The 24630-nt window shown below is 45.5% G+C and overlaps 1 protein-coding gene across 1 annotated transcript in view; it reads right to left on the bottom strand.

The window, feature by feature from the left end:
* ERFL (ETS repressor factor like) overlaps positions 1–21735 on the bottom strand; it is a 153554-nt gene extending 131819 nt beyond the window's left edge. Inside the window, exon 1 of the mRNA XM_081922250.1 lies at positions 21390–21735. The gene's annotated coding sequence lies outside the window, so the exon portion shown is untranslated. The remainder of the gene's footprint in view (positions 1–21389) is intronic.
* Positions 21736–24630: the final 2895 nt, after the last annotated feature.

The following is a 24630-nucleotide window of genomic DNA, read 5'->3' as shown; positions in this document are numbered from 1 at the left end:
GACCCATGACCCTGAGATTAAGAGTCTCATGCTCTACTGAGCTATCCTCCCATGTAACTTTGCATGTATATGGTACATAGGTGAAGATGCAACCTGTCTGCAAATGCCTTATGACTTCTCTTCTTCCTAAGCTTACTGTAATGTACAGCAGTGTGATTATGTACAACTTGAAAATTTAATTTTTAAAAAGTGCTGCTAGAGGCTCCTCAGTCTGAGACCTTGCACCATCGCTTACTTAACATGTCATTGAATCGGACACTGAGAGCACTCCTGTCTCCCCCAAGGACCCCAAACCCATCCCTGGAGCAAGATGTTCCTTAGTTTTCCCCACTCTGCTCCTGCCTGGTTCCATTGCTATTTCTCTCTCCCATCTCCTGGAACATGCAAGGTCCTCACATTGCAGGACAGCAGGAAGGAGCAGACATCAAGCCTTAGTCAGAAGGGAAGGCATGGGAAAAAGGAGAGTGGTGACACTATAGCAAGATGCATCCTCCCTCTTGGTTTTTTAAAAAATTATTTTTGGTTTTAATTTTTTTATTGAAAGCTCAAAAAATACATAACCATACATGCACCAAACATGGTGAGACACAAACAAAAAAGGAAGAAAAAAGAGGCAGAACCCGTGAAGAAGGGAAAACAAAGGGGGGACGGGACCCAAAACTGTATATTTTACCAGGTTGATATTATACTTCACCAGATCTTAACCTATTACAGTATTTGTAAGAATGCATTCCAAATATCATTGAATTTGTCCATGGCAAGTCTGCATTTATATGCAAGTCATTCATATGTTGCAAGTTTGTACAAGTCTTCAATCCAATCATAGAAGGGAGCCACATTTTTATTTTTCCAATTCATTAGTATCCGTCTTTTTGCTGTAGTAAGGGCATGGAGCGCCTACTCATATTGTCCTTTCGTAAGGTTCCATGTGCTGGGTATATAATTCAAGAGGATGTTTTGCTCTGTAAATGTGGGGTTGCTCCGTACAGTTTTGTTGATGGTTACAGTTACCTTCTGCCGAAAGTCTTTCAATATAGGACAATGAAAAAAATGTTTGTTTTAGAGAAGCATTATCCCTATTGCATCTGCAACAGTTCGATACTGTACCTTAGATAGCCTTATCCTCCCTCTTGGTTTAAGGGCATGAAATGGATGGGACAGACACCCTTTTTTTCCAAACCACAACTGTTTCATACAATCCATTGCCCCCATTCATATCTCCATTTGTTCAAAAGTGTTTCCGAATGCCAGTCTTGGCTTATTGTATAGAAAGGATATTGGATCCCTTCGGAGACACCCCTTGGTTGTTGTCTGGCATGTTTAGTGCGGGTGTATACATAGCTGCCCGCCTTGGGTTGCCAACTTTTGAACCAGCCCCTGTAACTGTGCCTTAAGCAGCTAACTCATCTACAGTATTCAGAATGTTATCCTTCAGTCCCATGCCATGAAAAGCTTCCGATTTCTGCTGACCAGCCTTCCATTTCAGAGTACAGAAGCGGACCACACTGTTCTGCCCCAGGCACCCCCGCTTCCTGCCCAGCTGCCAACGCACTGCCCTCATCTGGTCACCTGTAGCGAGTGAGAATCCCACCCAAGTGATCAAGCAGAGAAGATATGAAAAAGTTCGGCGCCACTTCCTTTCATTGCCATAAATAATAACATGTAGGCAAACCAGGGCCATATTTTACGGGCTCTAGAAACCTTTTCTGGACTTCTGCAATTGCATATCTAAGGCATGGTCTATCCATGCAGAAGAATATCATTCAACACATGGGGATGCCATTTTTGGATGCTTAGCTGTGTAAAATTTCCTGGCACATAAAAGGTTAGATGGAACACAGCTTACTCCTGGGCCTGTAGCAGAGGCCCAGTCTGCTGAAATCAGCCAGTGCAGAGAGACACATCAGAAACTGTTAATTGCTCCACACAAACCAGTGTTAAAAGGACAGTTTATAGAGGCCAGTTCAAAAACTGGTAACCCTATCTATGGTGCAGATTTCAGCATCCCGGAGTGTCATGATTCCTCGGCCTATCAAGAAGTGTTTTCTTATTTTAGTTTTTGCTCAGTTGCACAGGTTTAATGTTAAGTGTGCCATCTTGCTGCAGTTTGTAGGTTAATTAACTTTTTAGGGATTAATCATTTCGGGGTTAGAAAGGCACCCTAGAGTTCAGCCAGTCCAGCCCCTGTTCAATGCAGGAATGAGCAGATGCAAAAGGGGAATGGAGCTACTGTACCTTTAATAGGCACGTGGCAGAGGGCACTCCGAAAGGTCACACTTGCCAGGAAAGAGAGAGAGAAGCAGCTGCTGTCTGCCTTGTTTTCTGCACAGCTATGAAAGGCAAATGTCCCTTGTCCCTGCAACTAAGGAGCAGGAAGCTTGTTATGCAAGGTACATATGTACTGAACTTCCTTCTTGCATGCACTATTAAAGGTGCAGGAGCCCCAGTCCTCCTTTGCCCCCATACTTGCAACTGCTGTGGACTTTCATGGCGGCTTGAGGTGAAGACCTTCACAAGCAATCACACTTGTCTCCATGCCATGAAACCATTATTGGTTTCTGCTTGCCAAGGGCAATCTGGGCCTTTTTCTGGTCTGTCGGCAACATCTTTTGTAGCTAGTCACCCTTGCTATGAGAACCTATATTGCAACGAGAGAGACTTGGGCCTTGCTCCTAGTGTTACCGACCAGGTGAAAAAACCTTGAACAGCAGCCTGGCCTGTTTCTAGTTAACAGAGGCTTGCTAAGCTGAAATCAGCTGGCAAAACTCTTAATGTCACTAAGCTAAATACTATCACCTACTAATTGCTGCAGAGGAAGGGACAGTTTGCTGCAGAGGCTGGCTCAAAAGCTAGCAAGTCAGCGTGCTCCAGAGATCCACAGAAAGCCTGCTTTCCTTTGTATCTTTTTGTTCTACAAAACCAACATTTCTACAGGGACAGCAAGGGGCATTAATCCTCTCCCGGTTTAACAGCCAGCTCCTTTTGCCTTCCTTCAATCAGAGGGCTTCCAGGGTTGATACTTGTGAGAGGAGCGCCACTATGTGCCTGTTAATAGTTACTGCACAAGGATAGCACACCATGCACAGGATTCCTTCCTGTTAAGTCCTCAGATGCACCAAAGGGAACATTAATAGTTGTGCAGGATTTCAGCTGCTGTAGCTTATCCGGCAAGCAGCACCTGCTAAAATCCTCTCTTCTACAGAACTACTAAAGGTGCGGCAGTCCTGCCCCCTTTTGCTTCTGGCTGCCTAAGTCTTACTCCTGGTACTCATGCTCACTGGAGCAAGACGGTCTGAGCACATCACACCAATCGTGGCCTGACTGCGTGGGCTGCCAAATTGTTTCTGAGCCCAATGCAAAGCGCAGGCCTGCAGATGTTGCTGGACTACAACTCCCATCATCCCTAAACATTGGCCAAGCTGGCTGGGGCTGATGGGAGTTGTGGTCCCCCCAAAAACCACCTCAGGCGCCATAGGTTTCCCATTCCGGCTTTCTTCTCTTTGGAGATCACATGTAGCCAAGTAAGTTGGTCTTTCATGAACATGGTCTTAATTGTGCCCCTGCTTTATCTGTATGCCATTTTAAAAATGATTCACCTGCATAATTTTCAGGTCCAGGAGCAGGGTCAATAAAAAGAGAGAACAAGCAGAATGGAACCTTCTTTGACATGAGGCATCAGACTCTCCATGGATAAGTAATTATTATGTAATAATAATAATAATAATAATAATAATAATAATAATAATAAATAATTGTGTATCACCCATCTGACTGGGTTACAACAGCCACTTTTGGCAACTTCCAACAAATTAAACACAGTAAGACATCAAACGTTAAAAAGTTCCCTAAACAGGGCTGCCTTCAGATGTCTTCTAAAAGTCAGATACAGTAGCTGTTTACTTCATTGACATCTGATGGAAGGGCGTTCCACAGGGAGGGCACAACTACCGAGAAGGCCCTCAGCCGCACAAACTTAAGCACGATTACTCTGAGGTTCGGTAGAGTGTCAAGCAACTTACACCTTGGGGAATATGCGTCCTGGATTTAGGCCTGTTGTCATGCAGTTGTTAAAGGCACACAGCCTCAACAGCATTTCCTCTGGAATTTGTTCTCTCTGATCTCAAACGCACAAGGCACTTTGCAGATGCTCAGAGGGACTGCCTTCTTTCTAAACTTTATCCTTACATTTTTATCTTGGATTGCCAGCTTCTTTGTCTTGACAGAGCTCTATCTGTCATACAGCTGGCCATGGTGTCAGAGGCACGGTATGGAGATCAAGTAAAAGGAATATCGTTGGCTTCATGCAACTGTTACAGGCACTACAGCAATGCCAGGGGAGGGGGGAAGTTGGCAGACTCCATTTTATGGCATTGAAAAGTGGAGGAACCAGTAACCTGGTGACCCAGGATATAAATCATGTCCCAGTATTGACAGAGAAAGTGGCTGTCTTTATCAGAAGTGAATAGGATGACCTATGTATGGAATCTCACCTACAGCCTGTATGCTGTAGCAGTAACTGCTTCTTGCTGGTCTGACCCCCATGTTTGATTTGTGTGGGGGAAGCTGAAACCCCTTTTGCTTAACAGCTTAACTAGCGTCCTCACCTAGTGAGCATTCTCTTAACCCAACACCTATAGCCAGCCCTCAGGCAGCAGGATCCCCGGGAGGCAGCAGATCTTCATTCCCCTCCTGTTCCTGATGTAAATCTTCACTCACCTATTCTTGCCTGGTGGGGAGCAAGGGGCACCATTTTGTGGTTCGCCTCAGATGCCCCTGTGCCAAATTTTGCTCTCTGATCTGCCTGGTGCAATCCATGTCTGCTTGTACCAGTTATCATTTTTATTTTAAATTGTACTAATTTAATATTTTGATGTTTGCCGCCCTGGGCTCCTTTGGGAAGAAGGATGGGGTACAAATTTAATAAATAAATCATGAGATGTACCCCCTGAATTCCCGGGCTCCACCTCCACTCCCAGGTTCAAAACGACCTTGACAGATTAGAGAACTGGGCCAAAACAAACAAGATGAATTTTAACAGGGAGAAATGTAAAGTATTGCACTTGGGCAAAAGAAATGAGAGGCACAAATACAAGATGGGTGACACCTGGCTTGAGAGCAGTACATGTGAAAAGGATCTAGGAGTCTTGGTTGACCACAAACTTGACATGAGCCAACAGTGTGACACGGCAGCTAAAAAAGCCCATGCAATTCTGGGCTGCATCAATAGGAGTATAGCATCTAGATCAAGGGAAGTAATAGTGCCACTGTATTCTGCTCTGGTCAGACCTCATCTGGAGTACTGTGTCCAGTTCTGGGCACCACAGTTCAAGAAGGACACTGACAAACTGGGCAACCAAAATGGTCAAAGGCCTGGAAACAATGCCTTATGAGGAACGGCTAAGGGAGCTGGGCATGTTTAGCCTGGAGAAGAGAAGGTTAAGGGGTGATATGATAGCCATGTTCAAATATATAAAAGGATGTCACAAAGAGGAGGGAGAAAGGTTGTTTTCTGCTGCTCCAGAGAAGTGGACATGGCGCAATCGATCCAAACTACAAGAAAGAAGATTCCACCTAAACATTAGGAAGAACTTCCTGACAGTAAGAGCTGTGCGACAGTGGAATTTGCTGCCAAGGAGTGTGGTGGAGTCTCCTTCTTTGGAGGTCTTTAAGCAGAGGCTTGACAACCATATGTCAGGAGTGCTCTGATGGTGTTTCCTGCTTGTCAGGGGGTTGGACCCGATAGCCCTTGTGGTCTCTTCCAACTCTATGATTCTATGATTCTCTGATTCTCATGAGACCTTAATTGTTGTCATCCATCTGTCTCGGGAGACAATGGAAGCGTATGCCTTCGGAAGTGAAGTCAAACCATTGGAGGGTTACGGTGCCTGCTGTGGCTGTAGAGAATGATATGGGAGAGACATGTTTTGTTGCATCTGGGGCAGATGAAGGCATGTGGTCATAGCTGTGGATACACAACTTTGATCTACTGTCTTCAGGCACTGTTGGTTGTCTCTAACCCCACAAGTCTGGGTTCATGTTGCCGGCCTTCATGTCACACTTGCAGGCATCTTTATCATGCAGAGTTGTTCCGTCAGTGGGCCTGGCGCATGAAGCCAGCTCCCCGTACAGCATATTCTTGGGGATCCTGCCATCTTCCATTCTGTGCATATGACCAAGCCTGCCAAGACAGAAGTGTCAACCTGCTGGAAATATGGGCTTGGAAGAGCGCGTCTTTGTCTGAGACCTTAACAACCGGTAAGAACAAACCCGTAAGAATATCTGGTGGGGAAATCCTGAAAGCAAAGCCCAACACTATCCTATTCGGCCCGAAGGCCTGAAACAAAAAATTGGTGAGCCTGTGCAGATTTCTGCTTTGTTTTCTAACCTGTGTACAGGTAGTCAGCCCAGGGTGTGACAGCAACACGCCTTCTCCAAAGCTAACTCACCTCATGCTTAGGCAAAGGGATCTCTATATAAACACTTGCTCAGTGCTGTATAGTCTTCCAGCAAGGAGCTTTGGATATATTACTGATCATATATAACCAAAAACCCGGAAGTAAATGCTCCGGTTTTCAAATGTTTTTCGGAAGCCGAACGTCCGACGCAGCTTCCGCTTGAGTGCAGGAAGCTCTTGCAACCAATCGGAAGCTGCGCCTTGGTTTTTGAAAGTTTTGGAAGTCGGACGGGCTTCCAGAATGGATTACGTTTGACAACCGAGGTTTGACTGTGTATTTTAAAAGTATGGCTTCTTCTTTTCTTCGCTGAGGATATTTCCAAAACATATCACACTGTCTCAGCCGCTAGCTGGTCAGACTCTGCATAGTACTAATTGGAGATGGAAAAGGAACAAAACAAGCAATCCACTGTCATCAAAGGCATTGAATGATGCTAGCCTTTACTCTAGCCTTTGGCAGCTGAGATGTGTGTTTTCAGGACCACCCTTATTTTTGTGAATGTAATCTGTTTGAAATATATCTTTTTTATTCTGATTTTTTTTGTTTGTAATCTGCTGTGCAAGCTGGTGAAAGTCAGATAATCAACAACAACAACAACAACAACAACTATATCTGACTTTAACAGCAGCTGCACAGCAGAAACCTTCATTTAACTTAAGAAGCTTCTGTTTGTCAGGGAGCTGTTAAAAGACACAAAATGACACACAAATTGACACGCAAAAATGATGGCAACTCTAAGGTGCAACTGGGACCATGTTTGACCAATAGGTATTATCTGGCTGCTACCCCAGAGGGCAAGACTGTTAACTAGCCAAAAGAAAATCACCAAGTCTTTAAGGGGAGCCTAAGTCTTCCCAGGAGTGATGTGTGGAAGTGAGAGCTGGACCATAAAGAAGGCTGATTGCCGAAGAATTGATGCTTTTGAATTATGGTGCTGGAGGAGACTCTTGAGAGTCCCATGGACTGCAAGAAGATCAAACCTCTCCATTCTGAAGGAAAACAGCCCTGAGTGCTCACTGGAAGGACAGATCGTGAAGCTGAGGCTCCAATACTTTGGCCACCTCATGAGAAGAGAAGACTCCCTGGAAAAGACCCTGATGTTGGGAAAGATGGAGGGCACAAGGAGAAGGGGACGATAGAGGACGAGATGGTTGGACAGTGTTCTCGAAGCTACCAGCATGAGTTTGACCAAACTGCGGGAGGCAGTGGAAGACAGGAGTGCCTGGCGTGCTCTGGTCCATGGGGTCACGAAGAGTCCGACACGACTAAACAACAACAACAAAGTCTGCAGAAATCAGCAGCAGAGGAAGATTTAGAAGGCATAGAGATGAATGCCTGCTAATGCCAAGACAGAAAGCTTTAGTTAAAGGCACATTTACAGTGGCTGGTGAAAAGTTGGCAGGGCCATGAAGTCGGTCTGCAAAACAGAAGAGAGAAGTGGCTTCAGAAATGTGGTTGGAAAGGTGAAAAGCAGACTTAGTAGCTGCACAGGCTAGGAAGAAGAAGTAGCTCTAGGGAGTTAGGATTAGGCCCTAGTTGTTGTTGTTTTAAATGAAGAGCCTACAGAGTCTATTTTTGATCGTTTCTTGATTTTTACAGTTGATTTTTAATTGGGATAGGGGTTAGGCTGTGATCTTACCTGGGAATTGGTTGGCATCCGTCTGTCTCGAGAGACAATGGAGGAGTGAAGTCAAACGGTTGGGGAGTTACAGCGCCTGCCGTGGCTGTAGAGACCAATACAGGAGAGACATGTTTTGTTGCAGCTGGGACAGAGGAAGCCATTCTGTTATGCTGAAGCAGGTGTTTTTTCTTTCTGTGCTCCTCCCAGCGGTCATTCCTCCTCTGGTCCCTGCTGCAGATACACGACCTGACCGATTGTCCCCAAGATTCTTACCTGGAAATAAGGCCAAGTGAGCAGAGATGTGCCTACTTCTTAGTATACATTAACAGGATTGGATTTCAGCTCTGAGCGCTGCCATGGATTCGTATTTAAGTATCGAAATGTTATACTGAGCCAGGTCACTGGTCTATGTAGCTCAGAATTGTCTACACTGATTACCTGTGGCTTAAATACGTATTTAAGGTTATTGGACTCCAGCCCCCACCAGCCCTAGCTGGTACAACCAATGGCTAGGGATGATGGGAATTGTAGTCCAGCAATACCTGACGGGCCACTGGTTATCCACCCTTGGTGTAAGGACATATCAGCCATTTGCATTGGGTCTGGGGTACAGTGTCCATGCACCCTGCTTTACAGAGGCCAGTCCTCTATTTGAAGAGCTGCCAGAGAACAATTCTCTATTTGATGATATCCTGAGAATCTAAGGCGAGCCTGGCAAATCAGGCGAACGGCCCATCTTAGACCAGCATTCTGTTCTCACCAGATGTCCTTCTTGAAAGACCTACACTGGCTCCCAGTACGTTTCCGAGGACAATTCAAAGTGTTGGTGCTGACCTTTAAAGCCCTAAATGGCCTCGGTCCAGTATACCTGAAGGAGCGTCTCCACCTCCATCATTCTGCCCGGACACTGAAGTCCAGCGCCGAGGGCCTTCTGGCAGTTCCCTCACTGCGAGAAGCCAAGTTACAGGGAACCAGGCAGAGGGCCTTCTCAGTAGTGGCACCACCCCTGTGGAAACCCTCCCACCAGATGTCAAAGAGAAAAATAACTACCAAACTTTTAGAAGACGTCTGAAGACAGCCCTGTTTAGGGAAGCTTTTAATGTTTAATAGGTTATTGTATTTTAGTGTTCTGTTGGAAGCCGCCCAGAGTGGCTGGGACAACCCAGCCAGATGGGCGGGGTATAAATAATAAATCATCATTATTATATTATTATTGAAGGTAAGGAACCATAAGAAGGGGAAAGCAGGAGGGGCCTTGAAGTTATCCATCAATGCTTCGTCTCTGGACAGAAGACTTGAGAAGGCACATAGGTCATCTGATCACAGCCTTGCCCACCACAGTGACGATCACAGCGTTTCTATTTAAGTTCAATGTTAGACACTGAGATATGAAAGCCAGGAACTAAATGGCACCTTAAGCCTAGGTTATGAGTGCAACAATGGAATGTCTAGGCGCACTTTTTTTTATAACCAGAATACAAAGCTGAAAATGAATGAATGGCAGCTACAATATTGTGTTCATTTTTCACATGGTCTAGTCCAGGCATCCACAAACTTGGCCCTCCAGATGTTTTGGGACTACAGCTCCCATCATCCCTAACAGGACCAGTGGTCAGGGATGGTGGGAATTGCAGTCCCAAAACATCTGGAGGGCCGAGTTTGGGGGTGCCTAGTCTAGTCCTTCCCCTGCCCACCCCCTAATATTCTTAAGAGGGTCTCTTCTCCAGTCTTCAGAGAACAGCTGGAAGTGGGGAGGCAGAAAAAGGTCCTCCTTTCTTTCTACTCTGCAGTTTTAATCTGAAATCTTAGGTCCCATAGCTCAGAAACTGCTCGTGCTAATGAAATTCTCTGTCACAAAATACACCTAGAACAACGGGAGTTTCGAACCAGCATGAGTTTCGAACACTGTTTAAGTTACAGTGATGATTTCCAAATTGTACCTCTCCAGATGAATTGTTGTTGTTGTTGTTGTTTAGTCGATTAGTCGTGTCTGACTCTTCGTGACCCCCTGGACCAGAGCACGCCAGGCACTCCTGTCTTCCACTGCCTCCCGCAGTTTGCTCAAACTCATGCTGGTAGCTTCGAGAACAAGTGATCCCCTTCATGGATCACTGCCTTGCCATGGCGAAGGGGCTTGAATAACTCAGAGAAGCTATGAACTATGCCGAACAGGGCACCCAAGATGGACAGGTCATAGAGGAGAGCTTTGACCAAACGTGATCCACCTGGAGGAGGAACCGGCAAGCCACTCCAGTATTCCTGCCAAGAAAACTCCATGGACAAAGACACCATATGAATTAGCGCATGCAAATATGTGTCTCCTTCTACCCAGGCTCATGCCTTTTTGCTGTGCCTTGTCGTGGTGCCTAGAGATCTCATTGCGGGGTGGGCAATGCTCAACCCCCCCCCAGCTGCTTATTTGCCTACGATGCAGGAAAACAACAGAAAAGTGGCTTAGTAAAAATGAAAGATTCTTGGCCTTTTCTTTTCCATCCACTGGCCTCAAAGAAAAAAGAAATCCTGACGAGCCCAGATCTCTTTTGGCCGCTTGGCAGCCCTAGTGGAGCTTCTCATATCACTTGCCCTCTCTCAACCCTGGGGGGCATTTGCTGTTCCTGTTCTTTTCTCTCCCCCCCCCCACTACCACCCTCTTTCCAAATGTTTCATTATTCTATATATTTTTCAGAGGTTCAGATAAAAAAACGCACGATAGAAGTTGGCTGTAAAACCAGCAGGCCCCGGGGCTTCTCTTTTTAACATGCTGATTTTCTTTACAGCTTTCCTTATTTCATCTTCTGAAACCAGCTCCTCACTTCCTTATGCCCCAATCACTGGGAGACATATCCGTTGGAGTTATTTGCTAATGACCTGCGCGGTGTTGCTTTTTTCCTTATTCTTCTGCCAGGGCTGGAGTTCAAAAGGAGAGCTTTTGTATAAAATGGCTTTCGGTTATGTATGTGTGTTAACTTTGCCTCCTGACCAGATCCCAAAGAACAAAACAAAACAATAAAGATGAGTATGCTGTTGAGCATATGCAAAGGTTTTTTCTGTGTGTGAGCATATCTTCTTCTTTGATGATCACTCATAGCTGAGTAAGATTGTGTTCCATAAACACAGTTTTAACAATGAGTCCATAAGTGACTGTGGAGGCCAGTTCTGGATCCACACGTCCTTCCACAGTGGGGACATTGGTTTCTGGGCTGGAGTTGATCACGGTGTGGATTTGCCAAGCATGCCTTCCTCTTAGCACATTTCTCCCTTGCGTCTTGAGTCCGAGTGTCTTCAAAGCCCATGAAACATTTGGTAAAGGCTGTTCTCCAACTGGAGCGCTTACAGGCAAGTGTTTCCCAATTGCTGGTGTTTATACTACATTTTTAAAAATTTGCCTTCAGACAGTCTTTGAACCTCTTTGGTTGACCACCAGCATTACGCTTTCCATTTTTAAGTTCGGAATTAGAGTAGTTGCTTTGGAAGACGATCATCAGGCATCTGCACAACATGACCAGTCCAACGAAGTTAACGTTGAAGAATCATTGCTTCAACATTGCAGAGTTAACATAAGACGAGCCCTCCTAGATCAGACCAATGGCCCATCTAAAGTCCAGCATCCTGTTCTCACAGCGGCCAGCAGATGCCCATGGGAAACCTGCAGCCAAGATCTGAGTGCAAGAGCATTTCCCCCTCCTGTGGTTTCCAGCTACTGATGTTCAGAAGCATTACTGCCTTCAACTGGGGAGGCAGAGCCATCATGGTAATAGCTTTCAATAGTCTTCTTCTCCCTGAATTTCTCCAAGTACCGTATTTTCTGGCGTATAAAACGACCCCCCAACTTTTTCAGTTAAAATATAGAGTTTGGGATATACTTGCCATATAAGACTACCCCTTTTCCAATGCACACCAAATAATTTTTAAAAAAAAAAACCCAGTCTCCAGTCCAACTCGGAAATCTGCTCCACTTCCAAGTGGCCGGGGGCTTCTGGGGCCAATTTTCAAGCGTATTTCTGCTTCATCTAGAGAGCTTGGTGTCCTCTGATTTAATTTGCTGTCGTTTTCTCCTTTGGTGGGGAGTTGCTGAAGGAGCTGCTGCTGTAGCCGGCGTATAAGACGCCCCCCCCCTTTTGAGAATATTTTCCTGGGTTAAAAAGTAGTCTTATACGCCAGAAAATACAGTACTTTCTTCACCACCTCTCACTGCTATTCCCAACACAATGGAGTTTCGGAATTAAGGTTTCCAGGGTAGAAAACTTTGTCAATGTTGTGCCCTTAAAAAACCCCAAAATGACACCCACCCACCCATCCAAAAAATTCCATTCTGCAAGAAGAAATGCAGGATTGTGAGATTTTATCAGACGTTGCTCAAACAGCCTCAGGAGTATATTTGTAACAATAAGGTCTTAAAACATGGTTTTTTTTAAAAAAAATCATGGAATCATAGCATTATAGAGTTGGAAGGGACCCCAAGGGTCATCTAGTCCAAACACCAACAATGCAGGAATCTCAGCTAAAGCAAAATGAAAAATGAGTTTCTTAAACATCTGAATTCTGCTCCAGTGGCACAATATGCCCCCCCTCCTGATCACAGTACACACATAGCCTTAGTGGGTTTGATCCTCAACACATTAAGCAGAAATGAAAGTAGAGATTATCAACGAAGTTTGTAATTACTTGGTTCAGAATATGAATTTCCTCAGTTTGTTAGTCAGAAGAAGGAGCGTCTCCACCCCCATCATTCTACCCGGACACTGAGGTCCAGTGCCAAGGGTCTTCTGGTGGTTCCCTCACTGCGAGAAGCCAAGTTACAGGGAACCAGGAAGAGGGCTTTCTTGGTTGTGGCGCCTGCGCTGTGGAACGCCCTCCCACCAGATGTCAAGGAAATAAACAACTATCTGACTTTCAGAAGACATCTGAAGGCAGCCCTGTTTAGGGAAGTTTTTAATGTTTGATGCTGTATTGTGTTTTTAATACAGTAGTACCTCGGGTTACATACACTTCAGGTTACATACACTTCAGGTTACACACTCCGCTAACCCAGAAATAGTGCTTCAGGTTAAGAACTTTGTTTCAGGATAAGAACAGAAATCGGGCTCCAGCGGCGCGGCAGCAGCAGGAGGCCCCATTAGCTAAAGTGGTGCTTCAGGTTAAGAACAGTTTCAGGTTAAGAATGGACCTCCGAAATGAATTAAGTACTTAACCCGAGGTGCCATTGTGGCTGGGGTATAAATTTTATTATTATTATTATTATTATTATTATTATTATTATTATTATTATTACAAACAGTCCCCTCCAGAAGTTCTTCTCTGGCTTGGAAGTGAAGTGAGGTTCTGCACATCTGAGAACCTGAGGTCCGTTCTTAACCTGAAACCATTCTTAACCTGAGGTACCACTTTAGTTAATGGGGCCTCCCGCTGCCGCCGCACGATTTCTGTTCTCATCCTGAGGTAAAGTTCTTAACCCGAAGTACTACAGTGGTACCTCGGGTTACAGATGCTTCAGGTTACAGACTCTGCTAACCCAGAAATAGTACCTCAGGTTAATAACTTTTCTTCAGGATGAAAACAGAAATCGTGTGGTGGCAGCGCGGCGGCAGCAGGAGGCCCCGTTAGCTAAAGTGGTACCTCAAGTTAAGAACAGTTTCAGGTTAAGAATGGACCTCCAGAACAAATTAAGTTCTTAATCCGAGGTACCACTCTACTTCCAGGTTAGTGGAGTCTGTAACCCAAAGTGTTTGTAACCCGAGGTGTTTGTAACCTGAGGTACCACTGTATATAAACTGGAAGGGGGCAGGTTATCTTCGCACACTGGCAGGCCCCTCGTTGCGGCCTGATATTATTCCTGCTTCTTGGTATTATCCATTCTGTTCTTATGATGTTCTATGATTTTAAAACCACGATCGATTTCATATCAGGGATTTATATTTTGGATTCTGCCTTGGGAGGGCCTGGCCCAAGCAGGCAGCCAACAAGTATTTTAAATAAATTATAACAAGCAAGGCAAAGTTTTTCCTGACAAGGAGATAGGAAAGCACCACCAGCCCTGTCTCCCTGAGTGTCAGGCTGCAAAAGGCATAAGCTCAGGACCAGCTTGAAAAGGTGGCAACCCTGCCCTAGCAGGCTTCAGCCGGGAAGACAGCTAGTGGGCGGAATCTCTGTCCAGGAGAGGGGGAAATTTAGAAGGACACCTGCAAGAAAAATGACCCGTTGTTCTTGGAGCAAGAAGGGGGAGAGAGGGATGATAGAGTATGGAACAAGGGCTGGGGACATCTGGTACATTACGGGATCTGTTTAAAGACCCATCCGTTTCTCTGATCCTGGCGGGATTTGAGGGATGGATGGAGAAATGAAGGGGGAGCAAATAGCTAGCAATAAGCCATTGATCAGCTACAGGCGGGCTGCAGACAGGCTCTTAGAGCAGAAGGAAAAGTGGGGAGAGGCTCTGACCAGGTAAAGGAGGGAGGGGGAGAAGAAGGACTTTAAAAAAGCAAAAGGGCCGAGACCAAGGCATGCAACCCAAGAGGTAGTTTTGCACAGTGGTTAGGGTACTGCGCTTCGGACGGGGGAGAACCAGGTTCAAGTCTCCAGTCACCCAGAAATCTCCCTGGGTAACCTTGGGCTGGTACCAGCCTGGCCTGCCTCGCAAGGCTTTTGTATCCATGTGCCCTATGCTTCTTGGGAGGGAGGGCTGGGTTAAAATGCAGGAACAACAAGCTCTTTTCAAAGGCACAAGTCAAAGGTGAGCCTGTGCATGTGCAGAGTTTCCCTTCAAGTAACCAGCACCAGTTCTCTGTAATGAGATTAGGAGCAGGACTTTTTGTTCCAAGTACTTTACAGTGGTACCTCGGGTTAAGTACTTAATTCGTTCTGGAGGTCCATTCTTAACCTGAAACTGTTCTTAACCTGAAGCACCACTTTAGCTAATGGGGCCTCCTGCTGCCGCCGCACCGCCAGAGCCCGATTTCTGTTCTTATCCTGAAGCAAAGTTCTTAACCTGAAGCACTATTTCTGGGTTAGCGGAGTGTGTAACCTGAAGTGTATGTAACCTGAAGCATATGTAACCCGAGGTACCACTGTATTCCAGATGTGTTTCAGCACCTCATTTTAGAAATTAACTAAGCCCCAGTTATAGGTAACAAGATCAGCTGAGTACGGGAATGCTTGGGCCCTCTAATTCTAGAGTTATTTTCGTCTTAGTAGCCCCCACCCCGGAGAAATGGGGTGTGAAAACTGGGGGAATGCTCCTAACTCTCCAGCAAAATGGGAGGAAGCATATGCCAACAGAGCAAGCAACTGCAATTGAAAACATTACATAGAATGAGGGAATGGGTGTCCTCCTGGATTTTTTGGGGGGAGGGGGCATAGTAAAAGAAGCAGGCGAATGAGAATAATAATGTACATTTTGCCTCATATCTCAGGTTCTACAAATGCCAGAAACGTACTCTTTTTTTTAATGAAAGCTGTGGATTTGAAGATTATGGTTCATCTGCCTCCCTTGCCCCCAAAGGCCTGCAAGGTAATGTAACAGATAGGACTCAGGGAAAACCCCACATCTTTAGTGGAAGATGTCGCAGGAGGCAGTAGATCAGCATCATGCTGCCATATGGCTGCTGACCATCCTGCAGAGACCTGTGTAGGCCAGTTATATCGTTGGCCTTTTCCCATGAAGAATACTGCTGGCCAAACAGCAACGACACACTTCCCAGGTACAGATCAGATAGCTCCTCATGTATCAACCCTCCCAAAAAGGCAGAGATCTGCACAAAATTTGCATATGCTGATACAAACATGTTTGCACATACACATTTAGAAATGCTATCTTTTGCATATAATAAAATGGTAAGCGTGTCATCATACTGCAGTTTGCTTGGCTACAGGCAGGTGGCGCTGCAAACTATAGCATAATGAGAGGCACCATGAGGTGGAAAATCCGTCACCTCATTGTGTGTATTGTGTGGGGCCTGATCTACACACATGAAACAGAATGGGGATCCTGAGACAGCTGATTACGCTGTCTGAACTGGGACTGCAGGACTCCATGCAAGTTAAACAAAACGTAACATTCCCACTAAGCCATGCACAAACCAGGCCCAGGCAGGCAATGCAAACTCCTGGCAGCCCTTGAAACACCACCATAGACTCTGTCCTGGTTTACACAAGCTTCAATATTGTCCAGAAATGAGCTAAAGGAGCTATGTGATTACAGAGTGGACTGTGCTGCTATAGCCTACAAATGGGGGTTCACTGTTCTATTGCTCCTCTACATTAAAAAAATCAGCACAGCAGGGAGAGGCCTGGGCTACAATCTTGCTCCTGAATGTGTGCCCCCTCCAAAAAAATTAGTAATAATCATCTGCAGAGAGGTTGTTGTTTTATGTGGGGGCAGCATTCAGACATAGTCTCCTACTTGACTCCACCTCCCATCATCCCTGACCCTTGGCCATGCTGGCTGGGGCTGATGGGAGTTGGAGTCCAATGACGTATGGAAAGTCACAGGCCCTCCAGCCCTGCTCTAGGTAAAGTCCTTTTCATGGCTAGGTGCTTGCAACTGCCTGACCCTGGGGCGGCCATATCCTACTTCACAGAGGGTAGTCTTCTGTTTGCAAATGGGCTCTTTGGTCCACAGATAAAGAACGATGAGTACTGAGAGCAAGTGGCCCAACACCTGGCCTCACCTGTTCACAGCCTTTCCCACTAGGGTTAGCTAGTTTCCAGTGGTGTAGCGTGGGGGGTGCAGGGGGGGGGCCGGCCGCACCGGCCGCAACATCTGGGGGTTAGGGTTAGGGGGCGCAAATCCATAGGTTAGGGGGCGCAAATCCACGGGTTAGGGGGCGCAAATTACTTGCCTTGCCCCGGGTGCTGACAACCCACGCTACGCCACTGCTAGTTTCCAATTTAAATAATAGTAAATATTTCCAAATTTGCATATGGGCAAATAAATTACCATATGCACATTTTTTGCAATTCCGGTACATCTTTTTTTGGGTGATGCGTGTCCTCTTTGGGGCAACGCCTAAGTGGGCACCCTGCCCTGCTTTTACTACTGCACCAATATATCACTGGGTTTTTCCAAAACAAAGTGGGATAGGTCAAGAAATTGCTCATGTCTGAGGAGGAAGATGTGTCTAGCACTACAATACCCTGAAGAAACTCATTCGCCACTGTCTCAATCCCCAGCAAACTGAATCAACACCACGTTTAAACCGTGTGGTTTCCTCCAAAGAATTCTGGGAACTGTAGTTCACTCTCCACAGAGCTACGGTTCCCAGCACCCTTAACAAATTACAGCTGCCAGGATTCTTTGGGGGGAAGCCATGTATGGGGTGTATACAAGCCCAGCCCCACTGCCCTGGTTACTGTGAAGTATGTGGGGCGGGGGCCTTCCTGACAACCACCATCTATTGGTTGGTTGGAGTTCATAGAGAAGTGACTTTTCCTTCATAGCTTCCATTTTGCAGAATGAGTTCCCCACGGAGATCATGTGAGCTCTGAGGATGGGCTCCTTTTGTATTGAGTTAAACCCCTTTCAATCCCCCCTGGATGGCTAATAGAGTTCTTCCTCTTTTTTCCATTTCAACCCCTGCAGTTGTTTGCTGATTTATAATATTTCTCGCCCGCCTTTCGCCATGAACGCCCAGGGCCGGTTACAACAACATCATACACGATGATCAAAACGGATTTTAAAAAATTACAATGACCGAACAACCAAGCCGTTCCAAAGCGAACTACAATAAAGGTTCTTAACTCTTCAAATTGTGGATGTGTTAACTGATGGATAAATTTTTTTTAATCGTTTGCTGTCTGTTGGGAGCCGCTCTGAGATTCGCAAACGTCTATACGAAAAGCGGGGTGTAAGTTTAAAATGAAATAAATTTCTGGCTTTCGGTCTATCCTCCCTCTCCTCCGGGGCCTCCTCTGTTCCGTCCTCCCCTTCCTCCTCTATTTTTAGCCAGCATCTCTTTTTATTTTTTATTTATTTCGGCTCTCCTCTCTCCTCTTCCTTTCTAAACACTTCCTCCCCTCCTTTCGGGGAGCGCTCCACTCCCCCGAGCGTTATGACTTCATCCCGGCGCGGGCTGCCGGCAAGGAGAAATAAATCTTCATAAAGGCTGGGTTGTGATTAATCCGTGGGCCAAGGCTCGAGAGCGGGACCTTTCCCATTAGTGGATAATGGGAAGATGGAAAGCTCCTGTCGCCAGCACTAGCTGCCCGTCATTTGTTCCACTTTGCAGTCCATTTGGCGGGGAGACTACAAGGCACTCCATCAAAAATATTTTCAGAGTTAATTTCCGTCCCTTAATCTGCTTGATTCTTATTTTGTATCGAATGGCAGAATCGATTTTCGTGGCGACTAAATTAAATAAGGGCTCTTTTCATGCATGGGGGAGCCCGGGAGCTAAGGGGAGAAGGGGGGGTGAGTGAGGAAGAATTAGAAAAGAGGAGAAAGGGGAAAAGGGAGGGGTGGAAAAAAATATAAAAGATGTGCAGGCACATGGAAGGATAAATAGATAGGACTTGGGGGAGCGTGGGGGGAGATTGGTTTCAAACCCACAATCCCACCTTCCCCCTCCCCTCACAGCATCCACAAAGGTGGGCCCAGGCAAATGCATTCACACAAACACCCTCGCTCTTGCCCAGTGTTGGTGCCAAAATTGGCCCCCTCCGTGCCCCCCTCCCCTGCCTCCATCAGACCCCCGTCTCCTCCTCACCACAGTTCTTGCTAGTTGGCCCCCTGTGGGAGGGGGGCAGCCCCTTGGTAGATGCCTGAGCATGGCGACCTCTGACCCCAGCTCCACTTTCGTCCGTAAGATTTCCAGAAGCCCGCCGCTGCGTTCTGTGCCTTCTCCTCCGGACTCCAATATGGATATTTTCCATTTAACTATGGGGGTGGTTGGCAGGGAGAGAGGGCTGCCTCACCTATCGCTCTGGAGAGAATTAAAACACCCCTATAAGCCGCAGACATCAGGAACCTCCAGGAGCTATAAGGCCACCTTCTTACCTTACAAATCCTGATCCGTCACTTTCGAGAGCAGTCCGAATGACAGATCCAATACGCCTCAAAGAGCAACGGCCATCCAATAACGTCTACTTGGGAGTAAAGCACACAGAGTTCGCAAAAGGATGGAGGCCTCAGCCTAATGCACGCTGCCGCCTTTTCTCCTTTGCACCAAACGAAACACCAAACACTAGTCTGCTATTGAAAGATGCTGAGCAGACTCAGCAATCATAACAACAGTAATATTAGTAATAATACTGAGGGGCAGCCCTTCTCCTTAGTTAATAAACAGGGCTTCTGGTTGAGGAATTTATACAAGTTATACCAAGGTGGGGAGAGTGGGCTAGACTTTGCTCCGTAATGCACTGAGCACGTGGGTTAAAAGGGTCATGGTTATATTTTAAGACCCACTTATTTCTGTGATTTTAAGTTGCTTTCAACTGTCTTTGCGTTTTAATTGAAATCCGCCCTGGCTGCAACCTTAAGGTGAAGGGCTGGTAATCAACAACAACAACAATTAATCCTTCGCTAGACTCTGAGGATAGATAACACCCTGGGATGCCTACGCTGGCAAGGAGAGACCTAGGCCAGATTAAGGAGGAGGAACTACAACGGAGGGCGCAGGTGATCAGCTCATACACAAACACACAACGGCTCCCCTCAACACAAGCATCAGGTTCAAGCGGTGTTTGCTGGCCCCCCTCCATCAGAGCCTTCCATGTTCATTTCATCCACCATTCTTCTTCTTCCCTTGTCAAATAGACTCAGACCCCCCCCCCCCCGATTCTGTGGACCCATGGGGAGAGTTGGAGGTGGGGGCTGTTGCTCTCTTTCTCTCTGGATCACATATAACCCTTTTGCCCAGCAAGAGAAGGAGAGTTCATTTATTCATGCTGGAGCCCAGCCATTCATTTATCTCTTTTTGCATCTCTGACAGCTTGACATGCCTTTGGCTCTCACCAAAAGCCCCCCGCCCTATTTCCCCATCCATCCTCCAAGCCCCTTTATCCGCCGTCCCATCCAACAAGCCAGGGCATCTAACAGGGGTTGTGTGTGTTTTTAGAGCGCCACAGCTACAGTCTACACAAGGGGTAGGCAAACTAAGGCCCGGGGGCTGGATGCGGCCCATTCGCCTTCTAAATCCGGCCCGCAGATGGTCCGGGAATCAGCACGTTTTTACATAAGTAGAATGTGTCCTTTTATTTAAAATGCATCTCTGGGTTATTAGTGGGGCATAGGAATTTGTTCATTTTTTCCCTTCAAAATATAGTCCGCCCCCCCCTCCCACAAAGTCTGAGGGACAGTGGACCGGCCCTCTGCTGAAAAGGTTTGCTGACCCCTGGTCTACACTCTTCCACAGTGTCTTCTTTGGGAAATATTCTCCCATTGGAAAGTTTAATAAGGTACACAAACACCATCTCCCCTCAGCGGCTCCAGGCAAGATTTCTAGGAGGGTGGGCTGCCTAAGTCTGTTGTTGCAAAAGCAACATAAAATCCCAAGGTGCAGTGGTGCCCCGCAAGACGAACGCCTCGCAAGACGGAAAACCCGCTAGACGAAAGGGTTTTCCGTTTTGGAGGCGCTCCGCAAAACAAATTTCCTTATGGGCTTGCTTCGCAAGACGAAAATGTCTTGCAAGTTCCTGCGGGGTTCCCCCCCCCTTTTCCTAAGCAGCTAAGCCGCTTATCAGCTGATCCGCTAAGCTGATAAGCCACTAAAAGCCACTAAACCGCTAATAGCACTAATCCGCTAAGCTGTCAATGGGCTTGCTTCGCAAGACGAAAAAACCGCTATACAAAGAGCCTCACGGAACAGATTAATTTCGTCTTGCGAGGCACCACTGTGCTTTAAAAGACCAGCAAGCACATTGTGACAGAAGTTTTTGCAATGTATGCTATCGCTGGCGGAAACGCGTCTGTCTCTCTCTTTCACACACACGAGGAAAAAGAATGTTTTGATTCATTCATTTCCTCTCTAGACCGCTTTACATTTTAAAGAAAAAAATCTCAAAGCGGTTGACAACGCAGGAAATCGTCATAAAAAGCAAATCAGGAGAAAACACTGTTAAAGAAAGACAAAATATGAAAGTATGAAGTATACATTCAAAGCAACCTAATTAACCAGAAGCTGAAATATATTAAAGATTTCAAAATAAAACATTGCAAAGGTCAATGATCGAATGCACGTTAAACGCAGCAAAGTTAACGCCGACGAAATATCAAAACATTTCGAAAGAAAACGTTCCCAAAAGAAGTCAAATATAAAATGCACATTTAGAAGAGTGTAATTAACGACAGAATAGAATATTCTCGTAAGCAGAGAACATACCTGCCGCTGTCGCTGCCAGTTCTGCCAATGGCGGCTCAGGCTCAATGGCCTAAGAGACAGTCAAGGTGGTCTGTGGCCTCTTCAGAAGCCTGAGCTTTTGCAGCTGGAGTCAGTCAGGGCCCTGTCCAACCAATCCAGGGAGCAGGTCTTCCAGGACTCACAGCCAAGACGGTCCAGCACAAACCGGCACTTTAAATTCGTAACCTATCCATGCTCTGAGTGAGAGACAGCATTCTTCCTAACGCTCATTCACTTTGTCTCCAGCAGGGGGCACTGGCAATAAGATGGATAACAAAAAAGAAAAAGGAAGTGATGTACATTGCATGACTTAACACAAGGAGAAATTGACCATTGGGGGTCCTTCCACTTATTGCGTTCCTTGTACTGCGGACAATGCAAATCACAAACCCAGTTCTGCTCTTTCAGAGGAAGGAGCAAGATTGCTTACTTGTACTGTCTCCCTCCCCAAATCAATGTACTTGCAAGGGGGGTGGCACAGGGTCTCAACCTGTGTCTTGCAATACAGATATCCAACAATATATTCTAGTTTCTGGAGTAGGCCATGTACACGTGAGATCTGCAAAATATTAATAATAATAATAATAATAATAATAATAATAATAATAATAATAATTAATGTGTTTATTAGGTCCCCCCCCCAAAAAAAAAGTAAACTGAAAGCGACTTACAATATAATTAGGGTTGCCATACATCTGGAATTTCCCAGACATAAGCCAGCAATCGGCCGTCGGAAGCTGTGTCCGGGTGGAAATTGCTGGTTTTCCCCCTCAATTTTTTCCCAAGATTTTGAAAAAAAATAAAAACTGAACAACTTGGGGCAAGACGAAAAAAATCTCAACAACTTTGCCAAAAAATGTTCAACAACCACTTTTCTGTCCTGATTGTCACTTTTTGAAATATGGCAACCCTACTATAATACAAATGTTAAAACCAGTATACATTTAAAACAAAATATTATCCCTATCCATATATGTAAAGGGTAGCTCAACCCAGCCCACCCACTACAAGAAACCACAAGATCTAAAACTCTTCAAGGTAAAGGCCGAAAGCCTGTTTGAAAATAAATGTTAAAAGAAACAAATAATGTTATAAGTTTTCAAAACTACCAAGCTTAAGACTAGTTGCTTAGCTTTTAAACTGACAGTCCACCTTAATGCCCACGAATATAAGCAATTGGAAGTATGTAAGATTACATTTTTTAATAATGGTTTGAAATTTGAACTTCAGCATACTATGTTGGAAGATTTATTAGGATTTTCCTTTCTTTAATTTGATATGTTTTTGTTCTTATCTTCTGAAAAGCAAGCTGTATAAAGTGAGATTGTATCAGGCTAGATTTATTTACAGCGTTTGGAGTGTTTTGTATACATTATTTTGATTTTCAATAATTCCATAAGCAAGGAGCCACTAAAAAGTCCCAACCTCATGTTGCCACCCTCCGCACCTCCCTCCGAGAGGCCACACAGAAAAGTGTCAGCATCACCCTTGAGCCAGTACCACCAACTGGACTCATGCACTTCAGCCCCGACTGGGCTAGGCGAGCTGGGTAGCACTTCCAGAGACCACCTTCTGCACAGGAACAGGTCAAAGTGCCGTGGACTCACAGCTTAGAGTTGTGAGCACCGGATTCACTCCAACAAGAAGACAGTCGTCGCACAGCAGAGTACAGCAGAGTATAAACGACTCGGAGAGCAGCTCTGTAGAATATCTTCTTTATTCTATCTACAACTATTATACAACTATATACAGAGCTTAATGAGGTCTAAGCATAAATGAATGCTAAACTGCACTGAGTGTCTGCAGCTGCTCTTAGCAGCAACCTTATCTCTACACACGATCTCTGACACTCAGTCTCTCTCTCTCTCCGACAGACTGACTGACTGACTGACTGATGTGGTGCTGGAGCAGAATAAGTAGAGAGCAGAACACTGCTCCTCCTCTCTGGAGAATTACCAGACTCATCAGCAGATTCTTGGATATGGGAGGGGTGAAATCTCTTAAGTGATGAACATAGGCCTGGGTGGTTCCTATGGAGAGAGGCGGTCCTTGAGGTATTGGGGTCCTGAGCCACACACTTTGCAGTGGGTGCTGCTGCTGAAGAAGAAGAAGAAGAAGCCACTTCACTCCATTTTTATTCCATCCATGTTTTCTGTTCTCCCTCTCCCCCCCCCCCCCCAGTCAATCAGCATCTTGTGGTCATTTTGGTTTTTTATCATTATTATTAAAACCAATAATAAATAATAAAAGTTGTTTGTTGTTGTTGTTTCATTTTATAATGTATATAAAACAGAGAGAACAATTATGACACCAGATGGAAATTAAAAGATGAAAAACGGAACCATAAAATAGGCACAGAGAACGTGTAGTTTCACATGAGTTAAAATAACAGTGTTAAATTTGAAATATATAGTGCATATGTTTCTTGAGTCTTCTGGAAGCAACAGGCCTTTTCTTTCTTTCAAACTTATTTTTGTTGGCCATGGTGGATGCAGTACGTTTGGTTGGGGATGATGAAAGGGGGGAAAGTTTCAGTAAGAAGGTCAGCATTTTCACCGAATAAGTTATGTTTTCACAAGTAACTCCAACAACGCCATTTGGTCTCTTCACAGTCAGCTCCCATCATTGATCAAGAAAACAGAAGGTGTGCAAGTCATTTTTCAGTTGAATGTACGTTCTGATACGGCTCTTTTATTCAATATACAAAGCCAAAAGAAGCAAACACCCACATCTTTCTTTCTTTCTTTCTTTCTTTCTTTCTTTCTTTCTTTCTTTCTTTCTTTCTTTCTTTCTTTCTTTCCGTCATTTGGGTAAACACCCCATTCAGCCATCATAACATCTGCATAAGTCCAAAGTCCAGAGGTGATGGGTAGGAGGTCATGGAGAGAAAGACCCACAGAAACAAATTTTTTATCTCCAAGGAAACACAGAGCTTCCTTGCTACATCTTCCAGGTGGGGTCATTCTCAATAAATCTGTAATTGCCCTGAGATAGTGATAGGCCCCATGACACTCAAATTGTGGTTTGGGCCCTCCTGAGAGGAGCAGAACGCCTGGAAGGAGGACACAAACTTTCAAGGAGGGGCATGATCCAGGCTTCAGCACATGAGAATCATATAATGGTAGAGCTGGAAGGGACCATGAGGGTCATCTATTCCAACCCCCTGCAATGCAAGAATCTTTTGCCTAACGTGGGACTTGAACCCACAACCCTGAGATTAAGA

The sequence above is a fragment of the Podarcis melisellensis genome, assembly GCF_964234715.1.
Source record: "Podarcis melisellensis genome assembly, chromosome: 8".
Classification (NCBI taxonomy): domain Eukaryota; kingdom Metazoa; phylum Chordata; class Lepidosauria; order Squamata; family Lacertidae; genus Podarcis; species Podarcis melisellensis.
Note: the sequence above shows the minus strand (reverse complement) of the source record. Positions and strands in the feature narration are given on the sequence as shown.